Source organism: Bacillus rossius, chromosome 5 (genome assembly GCF_032445375.1).
Source record: "Bacillus rossius redtenbacheri isolate Brsri chromosome 5, Brsri_v3, whole genome shotgun sequence".
NCBI classification, from domain to species: domain Eukaryota; kingdom Metazoa; phylum Arthropoda; class Insecta; order Phasmatodea; family Bacillidae; genus Bacillus; species Bacillus rossius.
The window spans coordinates 19,628,867-19,642,979 of record NC_086333.1 but is presented as its reverse complement, the minus strand read 5'-3'; positions in this window follow the sequence as shown (position 1 = coordinate 19,642,979).

The window sequence follows — 14,113 nt, the reverse complement described above, 5'->3', positions numbered from 1 at the left end:
AATCAACAAAACTAATCAGCGATGTAATTGTTGGGACATTCAAATTTGGTGCAATTTTTAAATTTTAATTATGTAATAATTTTTGCTAAGGTGTAACATGTACTGTTTTAATTACTCCTGGGGCGCCCCCTTTTAACTTTGTTATTTACTAAGAATTTTATTGTCAGGTTTGAATAATACGAACACAAAATTCCTTAATAATAAAACAGGGAACCTATAGACCAAGCTACTTGTGTAGTGTTAATTTATTTATGATATACCTTGTTCCCTTAAAAGATCCACCAGCTCCCCAGTTGCTTGTGTCAGGGAGTTCCAAATTATCTTGTTCTCCACCTCGTGCCACCTCTGGTCAATAACTTAATTGTCTCATTTTTCTTACCCAGCAGTTTCCACGGCTCTTTTTTTAATTAATTTAAAATAATTCAACTTTGAGGCACGAGGGGCGTAACAAGATATTAAATAAATTGTAATAAATTTTGTCATGTGGTTTCGAATTTCTACTTTCTATGTGAAGACAGAAATATTGTGGGGAATAAAAGTCTACTTGGGACTAACCAAAAACCTAGATCGACAAAAGAAATAAACACTTCGCTAGTTGACCCCAAAAACGAGTATTTACTTCAACGACACATTAAATCATGTCTCGTAAAAAACTTTTACCACCTGCAATAACATTTGAGCTATTTTAATGCAGAGAACTATTACGATTTTTTATACGAGCCTCTGAGATCGTAGCACCGTGCGGGTTGTAACATTAATCATTATGGAAAGGTGGGTAAGGGCAATCGTAGTGGATCGCACAATGAGGAAAACAAAAGGTTAGAATACTGTTAAAATATTTCCCTAAACCCAGCTATAATTTTGCTGTAAGGAGAATATTAATTGAGAAAAATTTGTCCTGGGTGTATACAACCTTTTAAAGGCCGAATTTATCTTTCGAAGGCGCAGTCTACTCTCATTCACCTGGCAGCCTCTCCACTTCTCATACTTCATCGCCTTTCGAATGATTGTCGATCGTTAAGTCTGTACTCTGGACATGATTGGTCTCATGGTTCGGAGACGATTGGTATATTGACGTGACATTGAACATGACCTGTATAAAATGTTGGTCGCATATCGCTGAATGAAACCTCTTGGCTCGGGGACACTTGGTTTATGGGTATGATTTTGTACATGAACTGTTAAAAAAGTTCGTTTAGTATCGGCGAAAAATTATCTCTTGTCTGCAGATTGGGTGTGTTTTATCACTTACTGGGTGCGCTTGACTACCAACTAGATATGACTTGCCACCCAATAGTCGTTGGTACCTGAACACTGAATAGACATTCCTGGCTACCGACTGGACGCGTATTGTCACCTACTGGACGTGCCTGAACGTCGTATACGTGCCTGGCCACGAACTGAATGTTCATAGCTAAGTGGTTATTACGGCCACAAACTGAATGCACATTATAGTCAATTACGTGCCTGGCTACTGAATATACATGCCTGATAAATAAACTGTTATTCATAAATGACTCGAAAACATATGTCAAGGCATGCAAAGGACTCGATTCGCCTTCTAAGAAGACTGTAGTAATCGAGAAACGCTAGTAATTTACTTGTTTTGAATTTTTAGATTTTATGTTACAAATTATTTATTTGAATATGTATTGGTTTATTTCTCGAAACTGTAATATTTATAATAATTTTGATTCAATTAGTACCTATGATTTTATTTGAACTTATATTTTTTGTGTTGGCCAAGGCACTAACCAAGGACAGGAATCGATCGGTTGAATCATTATATATATAAATTATTTTTTTGATAAATTTTGGAATTTTTCCCAAATTTATATATTAAATATAACGAATTTTCAAGATAGCATCCAAATTTCAAGATGGCGGCTGCCTCAGTAATAATAAATGAATACTGCACTCTATCAGGTAAAAATTAAATTAATATGAAGGTAGCGCACTCTAGCATACGAAAACTTGATGGCGGACTTCTGCAGACAAAAACAAGATGGCGGACATTACGTCATACAGGCTGACATAATATCTAGCTTGCTATTTGAGATGGGAGGTCAGTCCGAATATGGCTTCCGTGGAGGTAGGATCTGTAGACATTTAATTTTTTATTTTTGTCCTCCCAGGGTTCAAACCAAATGTAAGTGCGTGTTTTGAATAAAAGTTTTTACAAAATTTGATTATTATTTTTTAATGAATTTAGAACTTTATCTAAATTTATAGCATAAAAATTAATGATTTTGAAAATGGCGGGTGTAACGAAAGGTTCAAACATCTAGAATCCAATATGGTGTTCTTAACGAAATGTGCCACGATTATTTCATACACGTCCAAGATGGCGGGGTGTAACGTAATGTGCAACATTTCTAGAATGCTAGAAGTCGACCGGAACCAAATATGCAACGGTGTTTTTTGAAATAATTTTTAAAAAAATTTTATTTTTTAAAAAAATTTTTAATTTTTAATTTTTTCTCGATTTATTGCTTAAAAATTAGAGATTTTCAAGTTGGTGGGCGTGATGTCATAAAACAATATGGCAGCCTTAGCATCCTAATTGACAAGGTGCGGCTTAGAGCGGCTAATCCCTAATGAATTTAAACAGTTTTTAGAAATTTCGAAGCCGATGGCATTTTTAAGGAAAAAAAACGGGAATTTTTCGCGCAAAATGGGATACTATGAGTCATTTTGAGTAATTTTTCGTCATTTTTGTGTTGTTTTTGAGTCCAAAATGGCCTCTGTGACGTCAGAGCGATCGGTCGTTGACCCGCACCAAGAACCACAGCCTAGAAGCGTGTGCCAGTAGCCCCTATTCTACACTACTATTATTATATCAAAAATGAAATGAAAACATTTGCAAATTGTCTAGAACTTTGCCTTCGTGTTTAAAATTTGACAGTAAGTAAATGCTACAAAAAACGGCGGTGTTACAGGTTGGTGGCACATTCGAAATCTTTAAAGATTTACGTCCTTTTCGATCCACGGAAAAGATTAAAAAACTAGGTATTTATTTTCAGGCAGTTATGGCTCATACTTTGCAACGTTACTGGTACTTAGTTACAAATAAATAGCGCACTAGTAAAATAACAATTAACTACCATCATATGAACATTTTGCAAAGGGTATCGCTAATAACTAGAGACCTGCAAAATTCGCGGATTCATTGACCTCTAGGATAGACTCCACAGTTCTTTAAATACTCGCGGAAATGACACCTGTTCATTGGCTACTGACGCGTGAGACGTCTCAACTAGGCTGTCCGTAATTCGGCACTTTCTTGGTTTAGGGTTTCCCATTGGCTCATAGTTCCCCGGATAAAATGTGGGGCAATCGCAGAAGCGGTACAAAGGTATTGTTGTTTTGATGCTAGCCTATCGCAAAATGAATCCGCGAATTTTGCATGTCTCTACTAAAAACTAATTTATTACTTGCAGAGATTTCATAAGTGTCATATATTATTCCAATACCAAGATAATATAATTATCGTGTTCTATCGTACGTCAGTTATCATCTGTGGAAATCGTTTATTTTTTAAGTTAGCCAGGCCACAACTCTACCTACCTACAAACCAAAGGTGGCTGGGAGTTTTTGATCATGGCGCAAAATGCGAAGCAATTTATCATGCAACAGCTATCGCCACTGTATTACGACAGACGGACATGTACGCGTATCTTCAAAAACATTCTGAATGGAAGCAGGCCGACTGCCGCTCATATATTGAAGAGCCCAAGAAGCGCTTTCTACTGTCGTACAAGCCATGCCTGAATACTCAAAAATATATATCACTGCACCGTAAAATCTCTAGAGACAGTGCCAGTCATAGTAAGTCAGTAGTATGTACGTAAATGTTCCTCCTGCGCCAGGGTCCAGGGGGTGGATTGAAGATTGTTTACATTGTGACGTCACGGCAGCCATCTTGGATGGGTGTGACCTTGACCTTTGACTTTGACCTTGACCCCGGCGGCCATCTTGGATCCGCCATCTTGGATCCAACATATTGGATCCGCCATCTTTAAATCGAGCGCCCCACTTACTCTTGATGAAATTTTCCTTTGACTGCCAAACTTATTTATTTTTTCTGTTCCACTGGAGTCCGCCGTCTTGGATACCGTCAAATTAGTTTCTGTTGTTTGTTCCTATACAGCGCCAGCGTCGCTCTTGATTTTTTCTGTTCCACTGGAGGCCGCCATCTTGGATACCGTCGACTTTGTTCCTGCTGTTTGTTCCTAGAGAGTGCCAGCATCCCTCTGTCTCATCACATAAGGTCGATGTTCCATTACCTACCATTGCTATTATGGTCCTTATCGACATATTTAATTTAATTTTTATGCAAAATACATTGGAAGAATGGTAATTTTTTTTTAATTTGAATTAATAATATCATCACCTGTTCGAGACAGAATCACTATCTTATATTAAGACGTAACTGTTGTAATTATCGTTACGGTCGCTATCTTGAAAATCTGTAATTTGTTGCTAGAAATTCCGAAAAAATTCCAAAAAAATATTTTAAAAATTGCCTACTGCATAAGTTTAGTTATTTAAACGATTTCGGTCCTCGGTTCGGCGAGGGTACACCAGTAATTTATTAATATATTAAAAAAAATATTAATAAAAAGTAATAAAAACATCTTACACCACAACCGACATTTTGAATTATCACCACTGTGTCAATTATCGTTATGAACGCCATATTGAAAATCTTTATTTATTACCCAATTTAAATGAAAAAAAAAGTTCAAAAGTCTTGAAAAAATTAACTTATCAGAATACTGATTGATGATATCGATTTTTGTCCTTGATTCGAAACAGATAAGAACAAAGAAATAAAAAAACAACATATCCTTCCTCCACAGAAGCCACCTAGTCTGACCTCACACCACCAATACCAAGGTTTATATCGTCAACTGGTATGACTTTATGTCCGCCATCTTGTTTTCGTCATCTTGTGTGTGTACTCGTCTTACCATCATTGCCATCATTACCATCATGCTAGTTTTATTATATCCCGCTAGAGTTCAGTAATCATATATTATCTCTGAAGTGTCCACCATCTTGAAATTTGAGCGCCATATTTGAATCGTGTAATTATTTAGCTAGAAATGCGTGAAAAATTCCAGAATTCACCAAAAAAACTTACAATTAATTTACAAATTGATTCGGTCAGTTCCTGTCCTTGGTTAGAAACTAGAACAGTGACAAGTGTAACTAAATATTACATAAATTTTAGATTCTGTTTTCCATTACCTTTCGCGGAGTTTATTTATCACTCTCTCTTCAAAAATAAAACTCAAGAATATGTACGTCAATTTTCGACGAATTAAATACGTTGCTGATAAGCCCAACATGAAAGTCTAGTTTTTCGATAGTCTGAATAACCTCTAAACCGTTCATGTACAAAGCCATACATACAGGCCAATTGGCTCCGGACCACGAAACCGAGTCATAAACAATGTCAGACGTATAGATCAGTCATTTCCAAACCTCACGACCTTCTTCATCAACAGAAATTTATATTCAATAAACCAATGTAACATGTAAATCGGTCATCCAGGTACTATTTACTTAATAGAGTAATTTCCCCATAAATTAAAATAATTATTTTTTTAACAGATTAAAATCCGTTCCCTAAAATAGGGGCCAAGACATAGAGATTTAAAAAAAAAACGATGTGGGGTCAGACATTTTCTTAATTACATTTAAGTTTAATTAAAATGTTTTGCATGCTATCGATAGTAATGATCTTTCTACAACTCATTTTAATTAAATCAGCCATGTTTTTAAACAGTTTGAACAAAAAGGATTAGTTTAAGTCATTCGATGATTTATTCGGTTAAGCTTTAAAGTGCTTTGTAGCGAGAGATATTATATATTTTTAATTTTCGACAGTGTGGTGCCAATTAAACATTATATACCATTTATAATGCATTCAGTTTTTGTTTCTAGAAGCATAACACGATATTCACTGTACACATAATGAGTTAAAAAAAATTAGTGTTAAAAATAGATAGTAAAAAACAGGTCCAAATTCCATATTTTAACAACGAGCTTGGTTATTTAGAATCATGTAGTGATTAAAATACACAAAATTGTCATTAATATGGAATCACTACATAAATACACCAATTACCGACATTACAAACACAAAAAGGAGAAAAATGACAAGAGATCAGTAAAAAAGAAGCTTTAAAGAGTCAAAGAATTAAATCCTAAGGAACAGTATGTACACACCGAGAAACGAAGGTGTGAAAGAACGATTCAGAGAAAAAAATACTTATGAAATGACCTTTAGAGTAAAATGAAATAAAAACAGTAAATTGAAATTTCACAATAAATAGATATTAAAACATAATTGAAATCCCCATTAGCTTTCAACCACAAAACATCACAGGCAGAAGCGAAAAAACACCAAAATGTTATTGTGAACGATCATAAAAACCCGCAATAACCGCATTATGCCCAAGCCAGGACGTGAAACCAACTCTTCAGTTCATAGAGACGATGTGTATTCTAGAAAAAATAAATCACCAACTGAAAAGTCATAATGTTTAATATAAGAAGAAAACTGTATTCCCATTTAAAACCAAATAACAAATGAAAAGATAAAGGAGAAAACAAAACAATGGAAACTAATTATAAATCATTTATAAATTATAGAAAAGGAACATATGATTTTCACTCATTAATTAGAAATATTTATAATGAAAACGCGAATCCCCTGGACTACATTTACGCACAATCAATAAATGAGCACTTGAAATAAGCAAAAAAATTTCATAAATTAGTAATAACTATAATAATACCCGGCCTAGAACTTAAAATGATTTCAACGTACCGCCCTGAAGATGGAGACTACAATGTTGACCATAACATAGGTTACTAAGACAAGTTTTTTCAAACCATTTTGAGAGTACTGCACCACTCATTCAGTTATGATAATAACTTATCCATATGCTCAAAACTTTCTGCAAGAAATAATAAACCTAATTGTATATGGAATTCAAACATGAATAACGTTTAAATATAAGTAAAGAATTTGCGAAAACATTTTAACGTTTTACATAAAGAATTATGCTATTTAATAAGCTTCATGTTATACTTAAATGGAAACCAATATTTTATTCACTTTAACACACAGCCATAATAGTTTAACAGATGATTTGATTAAAAAAGAAACCAAACAAATTATTTATGAAATTTTTTCAACCAACCAATGCGATAAATCGGTAGTAAAATAGAGAGCTTGCAATTCAGAAGCAACCGACTTCAAATGATATTTCAACTATTCTGATTTTAGTATAATATGTAGCTTAAAAACAATGAATATTTTTTCTCAGCAAATATATTTTATACAATTCTTTAAAAAAATATAAAATATTGATATATACATTTATAATGTTTTATTGTTGTAATGCTGTATGAAATATATCAAAATATATAAATTAAGAATGAGTCTATAATATGATTACCGACTACCCAGCTCATATCCGATGGTTTAAAAAGTAACTATTAATACATCAAACTTAATTATTATAAATCTTAAGAAACCACAATTCCGAATTTCGTAGCTACAACCTTCAGTCTCTAACACATGTAAGGTATTGGAGGATAAGTGTGCGGATTAATTGGAATATTTGACATAAATATTTACCAATACGCATTTAAAGAGAATTAATAATACAGGGCGACAGAATAATTATTTGAGAATCTCCTGGAGAGCCCAAGTAATTGTACAGCAGGACATTATATTTTAACGAGCAAAATTTTAAAAGTCGACATTTGCTCACACTTGCCCTCTGTGGGAGGGTAAGTGTACGTTCTTTTGATAATTAAAACAATAAAAACGTTTTTTCATACAACCAATACATATAATAGTACTATTTCCTTAACTCGCTACTCACAACCAGTACATTTCATCACATATTCTTTATACAATAATCACAATAAAAAAAACTCCGCACCCTTCTTGAGAAGCACAAAGTGCATGCAACCATTCACTACACTCAAAACATTGCACCCATTCATCATCACTGCATGATTCCTCACATCCAGGGCAGATGTAGTCTTGTGAAGGAGATTGCAGATTAGACGCACTTCTCGTATTGAATGTTAGTTTAAGTTTGGCTGTAAGTAACTTCGACGTTTCACATTTCTCTTCATTGTTGTTTTTCACCAACTCAGTGTTTGTCTTGAATAGTTTTCTTTCAGATCTTCCTTTCGCATTTTAATTTTCTTTTCTTTTCTTCCCCTTCTTTCGGTTTCTGTTTTTCAAAGAGCAAATTTTTGTAAGGAGTTGCAGTTAAAATCTCAGATATGTGCCAAATTATTTTCCTTTTGGTTTGCTTCTGAGCTTTGGGCATGGGATAAATCGCAGTGACTGAGACAGTTGGTCCTGACGAATTACCAGCACGAGGAATGATTTCTATTTGTGACACGTTTGTGTTTTCTTGTGTCTGTGCTTCCTCTCTTGTAATTCCATCCTCCAATTCTTCATTTGGTCTCACCTCATTTTGTACATCCCCATCTTCAACTGATTCTATAAAATCTGATGAAAGATCAATGCCTTCAACAACTGGAAACTCAATCCTCGTAGGCTTAGCAGATAGAAAATCATCCTCCGAAATAATATCAGGATTAAACGGGTATATACCCGTGGCTCTAAAAGCGGCTTCTGTTATTCCAACCTAGCCACTATTTTAAAAGCTGCATTGAATAGACTGGACACTAACATATGTGTAACTGCCCTACCTGGGTGACTACATATTATTTTATTTCCATTTCTTTTGCATAAAACTTTTTAAATGGTGCAAAAATAACTTGGTCCAATGGTTGTAACATGTGACTAGCACGGGGTGGCAATGTCAATAGGACAATGTTATTCTTTCTGCAGTATTCTACGCCTGCAATAGAACAATGTGAAACATGATTGTCCAGAAAGAGCAGGACAAGATCGTCCCCAGATGGCTTTGTGTGTTTGGCAAAATGCTCTAACCAATCAAGAAAAAGCTCTGGATTCATGTACCCGACTCACCAGACCAAGACATTCTGTGGGGGCAGTTTTATAGAGTTCTGGTTTTTTTCCTTTTACGGGGAAATTAAGGCAGGTGGAATGAAGTTTCCTGTTGGGTTTACACAAAATACCCCTGTTACTAGCTGTCTTCTCTCAGAAGACTGAATTTTTTCACTGGTCTCTTACCTTTCTTTGCTACAATTTTAGCTGGTTTGTCTGAAACAATTGACACACCTGTCTCATAAATGTTAAATATTTCGTGAGGAAGGAACTTGTGCTTCTAACCATGTTTTCAGATTTACAAAATACTGTTCTACTTGAATTTCACTAAAAAATATGGCTCTTCCCAAGCTACATTGCTCTGGTGTACGCAGTGAAAGACCAGAATCTTCAAGAAATCTATAAACCTAACCCATACCTGCATCCTTTAGTTTATCATTGAAATGATTCTCTAAACCATTATGTATTGGAAATTTGTAAGATACCTTCATAAGTGTCTTCCTTGTCATTCCATAGAATCTAGTCTCCAAGTCCGTTACGTGCTTCGTTAATGCTGCTTCCATCTCTTTGCTAAAAACTTTGTTACATCTCCCCATATCACTGGCAACAGTACCCTGAAAAGAGAGAAAATAAAGTCAATTCACTTAATCATTCGTACCTTATATTTTCCACACTAAGAATCTTCTCAAACAAGACTGGCTTTAACATAAGAGCACATTAAAACAAGTTTGGCTCAATTTGCATTACATGCTATGTTGGAGCTGTGCTGGTAAGTTATTAGCACAGATAGGTCAGGTTTTAGTTGTACAATTTAGATTCATTCAACAACAATTTTGGCATTTGAATTTCCTTTTAATCACCATCATTTATTTACGATAGACCTGCCTATTATAAAAACATGAGATGTTATTCTCATAAGATAAACAAGGAAAATGTTTTATTGCATGTGGAGATAGTGATTTGCATTATAGTAGTAACAAAATGTTCGCAAATGTAAGAAATGCCATTGAAATATAATTTTATTAAGTGATTGATTTATATCCACTCAAATTCGAATATATTTTTGCAATAAAATTGTGAAAATATTTTACTTTTGGAAGTATGTCTATTATCCTTTGCGCAAATTTAAAACTGTGACATTTGAATTAACATGTTGACTCTACAGTGTAGCTTTAAGTACATTACACAACTGGCTTGTCAAAGTAAAAGATTGGTTTCGAAAAGTTTAAATTTTAATTCAAAGTAAATTTGCCAGTTTGATGAAAACATAATTGATTACTGAGTCTCAGAGCACAGCCCTGCATAATTGTGAACTATAATATGTAAAAAAAATATATTTATAATCTTTTAATAATTAGAAACAAATCTTAAATTTTCCCACAGTTTTTATGTTAAGCTCAGAGTAAAGTAAATTTTTTTTATCGTTTAAAGGCATTGAAAACAGCATGATTAAGAATAATTACCATTTAAATTTTTATTTTCAGTGTAGATTCTTTGACTCATACTTTTTTGGCAGCAGCCCTCAGACTCGACCATTATCCAACAATAAGTATCTATAGGCCTACTTATATTTGCTTCTTCAAACTTATGTTGATTAAGACATATTCGGTCTGGTTTTCCTTTGTATTTCCCCATAACGGATGTGAACTGAAAAAAATAATACAGGAATTATGTAATAGAAAAATACTAAAAATAAACTAATTGAATGTAATTTTCGGCTACTAGTGGCAAAGTGTACGCAGGCGGGTAAGTTTGCGCGTGAACAATAATGGCGCGCATACTTGCCCGCCTGCAACACTGGTTCATAAAAGTCCCGCTAAATGGCATAACAAGGAATAATTTCACAAGCGAGCCACAGCAAATGTAAGCTATGCCTGTAATTTTTTACAAGACAACTGCGAGAACACGATACTAATTCTTTTCAAAGACTCAAGCCTTATCTTAACATATCAAAATATTACATTCTTTAAATAGTGAAATCTATTATATTACCTGTACAAAACGCATAATTCGATTAGGAATCTTTGCTGTTCAGTCTCCTTGCTTCTTTCCCAACTCTCTTCAAAACTAGCATGTCAAGTGGTGCACCAGTGTTACCAATTGCTTAAAAACGTTACTGCACACACTTACGCTCCACTACCACACTTGAAAAAAAATATATTATTCGTCTGCAAAATGCACCAGACAACTATCCCCCATCATCTATACAAAGGGTTATAATTATTCCTACTAAGGCAAAATCACGAAAACCATATTGTATACTATCATGTTGGCTTTTTATCTCCTGTAGTACAGTTTTTAAGGTTATATTTAATCAGTTACCCGATATAAATAACTAATGTTAAAAACAAAAAAAAATGACTGATCTTAAATTCTTAGTAGCTATCCTAACCATCTTAGTGATACTGCATAAATAAAAATAAAAATAAATATTTGGAGAATATAAACTAAACTAAATAAATTATTTATTGAAATTATTTCCGTAGTTTGTATAAATTTTAATTCGTTGTGATTTACTGATCAGTAAAAATTAAAACTATATTTAAAAAGTAATAAACATAACTTTTTGTTATGAATCATGACATCATATGATAATAAATATCTTCAAACAAAAAATTACAATACTCTGTGATCAATTTGAGGCAATATTTCAAGAAAAAATACACAAATTAGCTCACGGCCTTCATTTATTTATAAGAATTGCTCTACCATAAGTTCCCACATTCAAATCACACAAATGAACCATTAATATAATGTGTGGCTAATCGATTTATTTAATCTCCTGAAAATGTAGAACTTATTTATAGGCTTAGTAGTTCTGTTTTATTTTAAGTTTTTTGCGGATGAAACCTTTGAAATCACCTCACATGTTATCTTCGAGACGACATAGAGCAAAGGAGTAGTAGATAATTGTTGGTGAACTAAGCCAAAGAAGCTACAACTAGCATTTCCATGGAATTCACCGAGAACTCCTTTGCTTATGTTACTGCATTAATTGAAGATTCCTGTGTCGGTATCACAGTGAGTTATTTTGATACAGCTACCACGGAACCTACGCTCCTACAAGCGTCGATAGAACTGAGAACTCCACAGACAAATTCATGCATTCCATCTAGTTTGTCATTGGAAATAATGATTCTTTAACACTTTTCATATCACACTCGCCTGCCTAGAATAAACAGTATCTGACTATTAGAAACTGTCATATGCTGTTCAGTTGGCATGGGGCATGCATTAAGACTTTTCTTTAGAAATAAATGATTTCTCATATAGTTGAAGTTATACGTTTTAAGCACGTTATGAATAAAATTATACGAGTGAATTTTTACGATTGCGCGCACCTTGCAACGAAAATTGTACACAATACAAAATGACGACATAAAAATAAAAGCTATATATGTGCTTTTAAATACTATACTGTAGTGATTAATATTACATACTGGTCCAAAAATAAAATAAAACATTGATTTGTTGTAAATATATGTTACAACTATTGTGTTTAAAAATATTTTAAATTTTTATTTTAAGGTATATTTATATTAGTGCGGTTATGTTCCCGTATGTATTGTTTCGAGTTGTTACGAGTTACGAATATTGTTACAAAGGTTCGTAACAATAGCTCAAATAATATTAATACATTTTCAATTATTTAAAATATTTACATTACTAATTAAATCACTAAATGAAAGTTTTGTCCACAACTACTCGCTCTTAAAAAATAAATCACTAACTAGCTGTCCAGTTCACAGTTCACATTCCTCACTGGCGCTAAGCTCAACAGTGGTTCGCCTATTACCACGCCATGTTCACATACACAGTCTCGTACCAGACAGTTGCACTCGCTGAATTCGGACTACATTAAACTCGCTTGTACAAACTCTCGGAATTTCCGCGGAGACCAGCGTCGCCGCTATTAGAAACTTGGCAATTATTCTGGAACAGGCTGGAGGTTAGTTGAGATGTGTGTTGTCATCCTGGGCCGACGTGAAGCTCCTTGTATCCAGAATAACGATGTTTATTCATGCCACTCCACGCGGAATAACCAGGCCGCCAGGGGATAGATAACAGTGCCAAGTATGGAGGGCGTGTGAACATGAGGAGGGGGTTGCGATGCATGCCACTAACATCCCAAAGGTATGCACGCGTGACGTCAGTGGCCGTGCGGGCCCACCAGGTGCCTGGGTATCTGGCGCGTGTCGCGTCCTTGTCTCTCGCAGTTCGTAACACTGTCCCATCCTTAAACACATGTTCGTACCGAACAGGTAACACTGTATTGTTGTCCATGCTGCGAAGCCATTCTTAGCATCTGGCAATCCTACTGGATTTGATCCACTTTTTTGCAGATGTAACATCGTGGCCATACTCCAACTCTTCGGGGCTGTAGGTCCAATATGCTATTACTATGGAGCTGGCTCTTAATCACTTGCTGCCATGGCAACTCCTTTTCAATCAAACAGTCCCGCTGGGCACGTTCCCATTCCAGGCATCCCCTTTGATTATGCCTTGGACACTGGCATGCAAAACACTGTAGGTGACTTCCTACTCCTTGAAATTGCGATTGTCCCCTCATTAATCCCATTTTCGCATCGCTGTCCATATTCTCTCGGTTTCCTCCTATTTTCCAAGAAGTCACGCTGGACATATCCCTTTTCTCGCCATGCGAAGAACCGTGGGCGACTTTTTGTTTTTTGAATCAGTAGACACTTCTCCTTTCCAATTTTGCTAAGTAGTATAGGAATGGCGGAACTGGCACTGGCGCTGGCGCGTGGATTGTGATTGTCGGTCCGCCATCTTGGATTGTGACGTCATGGCGGCCATCTTGGATGGTTGTGACCATGACCTTTGACCTTGACCTTGAATTTTATCCTCAAAATGTGTCAAAATCCGCCAAAATTGGGCAAAATTTGCCCAAAATTCCTCAAAATTTCCATTTCTGTGGAAAAACATTCCGCCAAAAAATCTCAAAAAATTCCACAATTGAAAAATTCCCGTTTCGAGGGAAAATTTCCCGTTTTTAGTCCTTAAAAATCCCAGCGGCTAGAAATGTCCATATGTAGGCTTAAGCATCCATGTCTACAGCCTACGATAAGCCTCTGA